The 7,871-nt window shown below is 45.3% G+C and overlaps 1 protein-coding gene across 1 annotated transcript in view; it reads left to right on the top strand.

Annotated features, from left to right (window-relative positions):
- The first annotated feature begins 6,004 nt into the window (after nt 1-6,004).
- The window catches only part of LOC116079970 (serpin A9), a 21,230-nt gene continuing 19,363 nt past the window's right edge, over nt 6,005-7,871 (top strand). The window contains exon 1 of the mRNA XM_031356161.1: nt 6,005-6,043. The gene's annotated coding sequence lies outside the window, so the exon portion shown is untranslated. The remainder of the gene's footprint in view (nt 6,044-7,871) is intronic.

Below are 7,871 nucleotides of genomic sequence, written 5' to 3'. Positions count from 1 at the left end.
GCACACAAATGCCATAATGCATGTGGAGGTCAGAAGACAACTTTCAGGAGCCAGGTCTCCCCTGGCTATCCTAGAACTTGCTATGAATTTACAGAGATCCACCTGCCTCTACTTAATGACTGCTGGGATTAAAGGTGTGTGCCACCATGACTGGCTGTTACAGCCATATTTTAGGGCTATGAAGCAGGCATGTCAGCTTGTGTTTATAATACCAGGACTTGGAAGTAGACATTGGTACTAGGCAGTAAGTGAACTGTGAACTTTATTTGAATTTTACCAGTTTCATCATTAGCACTCTCCCTTCAGCCTCAGAGGGTCTCTAGTTCAAGGCTACCCTGGACTACATTAGCTCAAAAATCCAAAAGAACAAGCATCTTTATAAAACCAGAGTTGGAGTGGACACACCCAAGATTCTGAGGATGATAACAGACCCAGTAGTGAAGAACAGATGATTCTAGATACCTTCTACCTCCACATTGCTGAAGAGGCTCCGTGGAGGAAGATGAACTGGGATCAAGTTCGTGGTGATAATCCTTGGGAAGGCCTTTGAGGACCTACCCCTTTTCCCTTAGTGTGCAACTGTGAGTAGGTTTAGAAATTGTAGAAAAATAGACCACCTTTGCTTTCTAAAGTGACCCTGAAACCTCAAGACCTGTGACCTCAGTGCTGATCATGAGTTCGGATGAACTTCTTTCTGGGTCAAGGACTGACACTAGGATGGAGGTGAGTATCTTCACTCCCTACTCTTAGGTCTTTCCTAGCTGCCCCTGGAAACTGATTCTGTGCTTCTGGATGGGACCTGGGGACCTGCCAACCTTGGGAAGCCCCGAACTTTTCAAGCTGCTCTCCTGTCACACGTCAGCTGTAAGACTGGACGAAAGTCACAGGGCATGGGCAACTCAACAGGTCTGACCCTCTGGGTTCCCATCATCTCTCCCCTGGCCTCCTACTCCATCCACCACCTTCACATCCTCTTTGATTCATCTTCCTCTCTCTTCCTCCTCTTCTCTAGAATGTGTAATCACAGATTCGTTCTGGGAAACCCACACAATATCTAGACTTTGTAGACAGGAAGACAGACATATAAGGAGGCAGAAAGCCAAGTTTGCTTCAGGCACTGATAAGGAGGGGCAGAGTGTGTGATCCAGAAAGACTGCAGTGGGAGGGTCTGAGTTTTAGCTAGTGGCTGGAAAGGAGGATGTCAGGTGAGGAAATGGGGAGGGTGGTCTAATCACAAGATTATGGAATATCACATGGAGCAAGAATGAAATGATGGAGCTGTCTTTTTGTTTTGATCACATTTATTGTCTTTATTAAAAAACAAAAAAACAAACAAACAACAAAAAAAAAATCGAATCCCAAGAATTTGGTTTTCAACCAACCCATACAGATTTCTTCAACCATTTTTCTGTTCTCTGTGTCCCCCTTTCCCTTCACAATCAATATTCCGATTACACATGTTAGCAATTCTTATTTCCCCTCAAGATCACCTTGCCACTTTTCTTGTTTGCTTGTTTAGTTAGGTAGCTGTCTTTACTTTGGTATGGTTCTTCTAGTACATTTTCTTTCTTTTAAAAAGTTTTATTTTGCTTTTTATTTAAATCTATGTGTATATCCTTCTGTGTGTATGTGCCCATGAATGCAAGTCTTAAGGAGGCCAGAAGAGGGCACCAAATCCCCTGGAGCTAGAGTTACAGACTGCTGTGAGCTGCCCTGTGATCCTGGGGACTGAACTCTGGTTCTTTGCAAGAATAGAAAGTGCTCTTAACTGTTGAGCCATCTCTTCAGGCCCATCTTCAAGCTCATTGATCTTTTCTTCTGCTGTTTTAGATTCACAGTATAAATTTTTGTTCTCAGATATAAAATTTCTCCTCTCAAGAAGTTCAAGTTGATTCTGTTTTACATTTTCCCTCATATTATAGTAACATATTCTATGTTTAAGAATATTTTAACAGTGAGTGGAGCTAGAAAAAAAATCATCCTGAGTGAAGTCCAGATCCCAATAGACCAGTAAAATGGTATGTATTCACTTATATATGGATGTTAGCTTTTAGCTTTTGATACCCAAGCTATAATCCATGTACCCACAGAGGTTAGGTAATAGAGTAAGGGATTAGGGGGAGGAAAGGACCTCCCATGGGAGGGGAAATGGAATATAATAATTATGGGCAGGCAGAAGTGAGAGTGATGGGCAAAGACTGGAATGGGAGAATCAAATAGAGAGGAAGAGGGAAAGGAGGGTAAGTTAGAAACAGGTAAAACTAAGGGTAAATTGAGGGTTCACATGGATACCTGATGCAGTAGAAGCCACTTCTATACATATAAGAAAGAAATCTAAATAGAATCACCAACTAACAGGGGAAATAAAGCCCCAACTAATCATTTCTCACCATGAACTGAAGCCTCCAGTGCCAGAAATAGATTGCATCTAATTGAGTTGTTGGTCAAAGGGGCCTCAAACAACTCAGGATATTGCCAAGGTTATCAATCACCATCCACAAAGTGATGGTGAGACCCTGCCTAGAACCTCCATGCCTACTGACTAGTGTTCACGATACTTGAAGGTACTCTGAATGCTCCCAGAGAAGAAAGGTAAACACCAACCCAGCTACAAACCCTTTAGTCTACAATGGTGACCTGCCTGCAAGATATGCTGGGGTAACGGTGGCACAAAACTTATGGGCGTAACCAACTAATATCTGATTAGATTTAAGGCTCACTCCAGGAGATGGAACCCATCCTGACACTGCTAGGTAGCCAAGAACCTAAGAGTAGATGGGGATCTAGGAGAAAACCAACTCTGTCACCACTTACCACAACCAACTTACTGCTGAAGATACAAATAAAATGACTCCTGGTGTCATTCTGCTAGCCTCATAGATCAATGCCTCACTCAGCCATCATCAGAGAGGCCTCCTCTTACAGTAGATGGAGACAAATACAGAGACCCACAGCAGGAAACTGCGCAGAGTGAGAGACCTGGGAGCACTCAGTCTCAAATACAATGGACTCTGCAGAAGAGCTAGGAGTGATTGTAAGAGCTAATGGGGATAGAAGACACCAGGGCAGCAAGGCCTTCTACTCACCACAGGAGTAACACACATGAACTCATAGAGACTATGGCAGCATGCTCAGGGCCTGTGTAGGTCTGAGCCAGACAAGTTCCTAGAGCTAAGAAGGGAAGTAGACACAAGCCCCTATCCCAGCTCAGAAGCTATCTCCAATGGACAACCACTGGGTATAGGAACCACACTTAAGGGCAGAGCCAATGCCCAGCAGTATACGGCCACACAAAATAAACTCAGTGATATTTTTAGAGATGTTTTTGGGGTTTTTTTTGGGGGGGTGTTGTTTTTTGTTTTATTGTTGTTGCTTGGTCTCATAATGGTTTTCTAGGCCTCTTTTCTCCCCTTACAGTTCTCTTGTTTTATTGTTGTTGCTTGTTCTCATAATGGTTTTTCTGGCCTCTTTTCTCCCCTTACAGTTCTCTTGTTTATATATTATGTTTTCTAAGTTTGTGGGTTTTATGTGATTTCTCTGTGTGTGAATGTATGTGTCTCTGCATCTGCGTTTTTCTTCTACTTTCTTTGGCTTTTTTTTTCTCTGTTTGTTTTATCCTATTCTGATTTGCTTGGTTTTATCTTATCATATTTTATCATTTTTTTAAAGATGCCTGTTTGTTTTCTAATAAGAGGGAAAAGGAAAGAGTGTGGATTTGGATGACTGGAGAAGTGGGAAGATTCTGGGAGGAATTGGGGGAGGGAGACTGCAATCAAAATATATTGCTAAATAATTATTTTTCAAGAAAAAAATAATTCACAGACTGCTTTAAAATCCTGCCTGTAAATGCTGTAATATCAGTCATGACTGGGTCTGTTCCCATTATATCATTTTGCTTCTAGCAACAACTCATCATCTTCCTATTGTGAACCAGAGATCTGTGGGAAAGCTACAGCATACTCAAGTGCTTGACCTGGAGTGGCTAGAATCTCACAATTGTGGAGAAACGGGATGCTGTGGGTCAAGAACCAAAGTTATCTCCAACTCCCTATAGCCCTTTTTTGAGGCACTTATTGTCAGCCTCCATATCCTGCTAATACTCAGCTAGAACCACAGCTAAGCTTGCCAGACTTCTCAACCCCCACCAACCCCAAAGTAAGGCTGTGACAAAGACCTGGATTTTGTAAAGGGGATTTTCCCACCTTATAGCTTAGCTAAGGCTCCCACAGGGCCACTGGTACAGGAACTGATTTGTGACTTTCTATTCCTATGTGACAACATGTAGCCTGGTCCATGGTGGTGAATGTTGTTCAGGGTCACTTGGATTTTTCTTTAGGCCATGGCTAAGGATAAGTGATTTTCCTGTTTCCTCTAAAGCACAGGTTGTTATTTTATACCAACAGTATTGTTTGAATGTCTAGAGATCTGGGGTTGGATGTTAGACATCATAACACTCTTTTGCTGTCCAGCTCTTACCTTCCTTTACAGTCTGCTGATACTCACTTTGAAACACACCTGCAAGCAGAGCTGTTACTTGCAGATCTGCTTGGCCCTGTCAAGGCATGCTTTTGAGCTCCAGGACTAGTCCAGTATGACTCTAAACCAAAATTAGTTCAGTTCCAAAGGCAAGACGTGACATCTCTCAGCTTCCCATGGAGCTCTCTACCTTGGTTGGTCTTAACTTGAATATGTGATTTTCTGTGTCTCACTGATTCCATATATTTTTATCTATTTACTCGGGGGAGGGGGTGGGTCTGTTTATGCAAATTTATACAGCTATTCTCCATCCCTCTGTTCTGGACAAAAGTGAACTCAAACTTCACATAAGCATTTCCTATAACACTGGAACTTCCATGGAGCCAGAGGGTTTTCATCACTCTGGCCTGGAGCTCTTCCTGCCCATTTCTAGTCAGCATCACTCCTCAGAGACAAGCTTCTCATTTAACTCAATTTTAACTCAGTCACCCATTCAACAAGCACTCACAGAACACTTAGTGTTGATCAAACAGTGGGTATCCAGGGAGGACAAGACAGGCAAGAGCCCTGACTCATGCGGTGTTCAATACCACACACAGATGTGAAATCACAACAGTGGTAATTGGTTTGCCAACAGGCTGAAGGTGACATAGAAACATCTACAGAGAGCCATTTCCCTCCCATGGGTCATCAAAGACAGCTTCCTTGAGGCAGTGGAGTGACTTAGGATCTAAACAACAAATTGGAGTTGACTAGGAGAAACGTCAGAAAAAATATACTCCAGGGATAGGGTCCAAACAAACAAATCAAAGTGATTATCCTCAGATAGAATTCCAAGAGTCAAGATTCAGGAGCTCTGGGCTGTGTGATGGTGATGGTGTTGAAGAGGCCCCATTGTGGCAGTTGAAAGACAGGTCAGAGCATTGTGGGGCTAGTGAGACTCTTTGAGGAGACAGTAGCACCCAACAAGAGTTAAAGCAAAACCTTTATCCGCATCTGCAGTCTACCTGAGAGTCAACTGTGCAGAGACTCTTCCTCATTCTCCATGCCTTAACTTGAGGTAAATTGACCAGACTGATGATGAATGGCACTGGGAATGAGGAAGAGGCAGGGCAAAGATGGTCCTGAGACTCAGGTAGCCTAGTGGATGGGAACCATTGATGCAGATGCTGATAAAGGTTCATCTGTGATTCTTATCAGGAAGCCAGCTGGGATAATTGATTCCAGTTTGGTCTGCTGTGTTGGACCTGGCTTGTAGCATCAGGAGGCACTAGCAGATAGCAATGCTGGAGTTCAGAAAGCAGGGGCCTGGCTGGAGATGAAAGGTGGCCGTCATTTGCATCTCTTCATAATGAAGCTGTGGGTGTGGTGAGATCTGTTGGGGAGAGGTGAGAGCTGCCAGTCAGCTGTGGAGTCCTGCTGGCTTATAAGGATGAGCTGGAGGACAGGACCCTATCAAGGGGAGGAGGAAAAGAAGGAGGAGCACAGGTTTGAACAAAATCCAGCTGCCTAAAGGCTGAGTGGAGCAGGAGCTGAGGTCGCCTTTGTTGTCCTACAGGGAAGGCAGGTGAGGTGAACACTCAGACACACTAAATGGCTGTGCAACATCTGGGTCTGGTTTCTGTGGTTAAGAGCCAGATTGTGAGTTTAAAAGGATGGTTCAGGGTTAGGGACACGTACAGATGGTCAAGGTGGCAGCAGAACAGATGAAAGGAGGGAGGTGGCTTTTGATTGTGGGTTCGCTCTTATGGATACTCTCAAGCTAGTTTAAAGCTAATATCCAGGCTGGTAAGGAGAAGGAGTTTTGAGAACAGAAGATGGAATTGGAGATTCTGGGATGGTGACAAGGGGGATGGAGAGAAAGCATCCTCTCCCATAGGAGGCTGAAGGTGGTCATTGGCTGAGGGTCTGTCTGTGATGTGAGGTGGGAAGAAAGGCTGGCTGAGGGTGATTGCACAGATGTGTGTGTGTGTGTGTGTGTGTGTGTGTGTGTGTGTGTGTGTGTGTGTAATGGCTTCATGTGTACTGTGTCTGGGTGCAGGTCTATTGGAGAGATGTCTTCCTGTAGTCAGTAGGAAAGTAACTTGACCAGGGATGGAGGCAATGTCCCCAGGTTTGCTGGGCAAAGAGGAGGCACATGAATGGGCTTTACCAGGCTGAGAGCCACCAGTCTAGGGCATCTTACAAAAGCTGGGTCGTCAGGTAGGAAAGGGTATGTATGGTTGGACAGAATGTTCTGTATCTAAGCAGAGTCAGGAGACTGGGAATTGTGAGCACTTAGAGTGGCTGGGTACCTGCAGGTGAGACTGGGCACAGTGGGAAAGGAGCTTACATGACGGGAGCTTGACTATCTCTCCTGAGCTCCGAGGGGACTCTGAGGAACTAGGAGTGACATGGCAGCTCTGCATGAGGAAGCTGCCCTGTCAGTGATGAGTGACAAGGGAGCAGGATTTGGATAATAGCCCTGAGAGACAATAGAGGGAGGGGTAAAAGCCAGGCTAATGGGAGGGATGGGCTCCTACGGGGCAAGCCCAGGAAAGACAGGGTCTCTGTCACCCCAACAGGTGGAGCTCACTGGCAGGGTGTGCACATACAGCTACATCAGGGTATGGGAGAGGGCATGACAGGCCTAAGAGAGAGACAAAAGTTGGGACTGCCCTGGGAATGCTAGAGCTGTCCTCTGGACGAGTGAGGAGGGAGTGGGGCTGGATTTGAAAGTTGACAGAGTGAGCCTTGGCAGGAGTTGTTTTCAGAGAATATGATGCCTCTGGGTCTTGGAAAACTCCAGACTTTTCAGGAAGGGTCTCTTGATTTCCTTCCTCTGAGCTTCTAACCCATGCAGCAGCTTGCCTGAGGGCAGGGAGCAGAGACAGCCTCTTCCCATGTATATAGCCAGTACTCCCTTTAGCTTCATCCCCTCTCCAATGGTTATCAATAGTAAGGGACAGTCTGTACCTTCTCTGTTGCTTCCAAGTACAAAGCAAGAAGAAGCTGTTTTAAGCCCCTGCACCTTATATATCATTGAGTGCTATGCAGACCTCACCTCACTTTCCATCAAAGTCACCCTCTGTGTCAGATGGGGGACAGTGGGATGATGGGGAGGTGAACTGGTACTGCTGGGCAAAGGAATGGCAAGGGGCTAGTGGGAGGTAACTCAAAGTAGATGGCTACAAAGTACAGGCAAACAAATGGACAGCACTGAGCATCAGGATTAAAGGTGGGGGCAAGGTCAACCATCGGAGGATGTTTGCCTACAAACATCCAAGAGGCTCTGAAGGCAGAGATGGTCAAGATTCTGGGGAATGTTCCACTGAAGGGCACACAGTCAGACAGAGAGAGAGGGGGGAGGGAGAGAGAGAGAGGGAGGGAGGGAGAGAGACAGAGAGGGAGAGAGG

This window comes from Mastomys coucha, unplaced genomic scaffold (assembly GCF_008632895.1).
Source record: "Mastomys coucha isolate ucsf_1 unplaced genomic scaffold, UCSF_Mcou_1 pScaffold6, whole genome shotgun sequence".
In the NCBI taxonomy this organism is placed as follows: domain Eukaryota; kingdom Metazoa; phylum Chordata; class Mammalia; order Rodentia; family Muridae; genus Mastomys; species Mastomys coucha.
The sequence above is the reverse complement of the archived record's forward strand: the minus strand, read 5'-3'. Positions and strand labels throughout refer to the sequence as shown.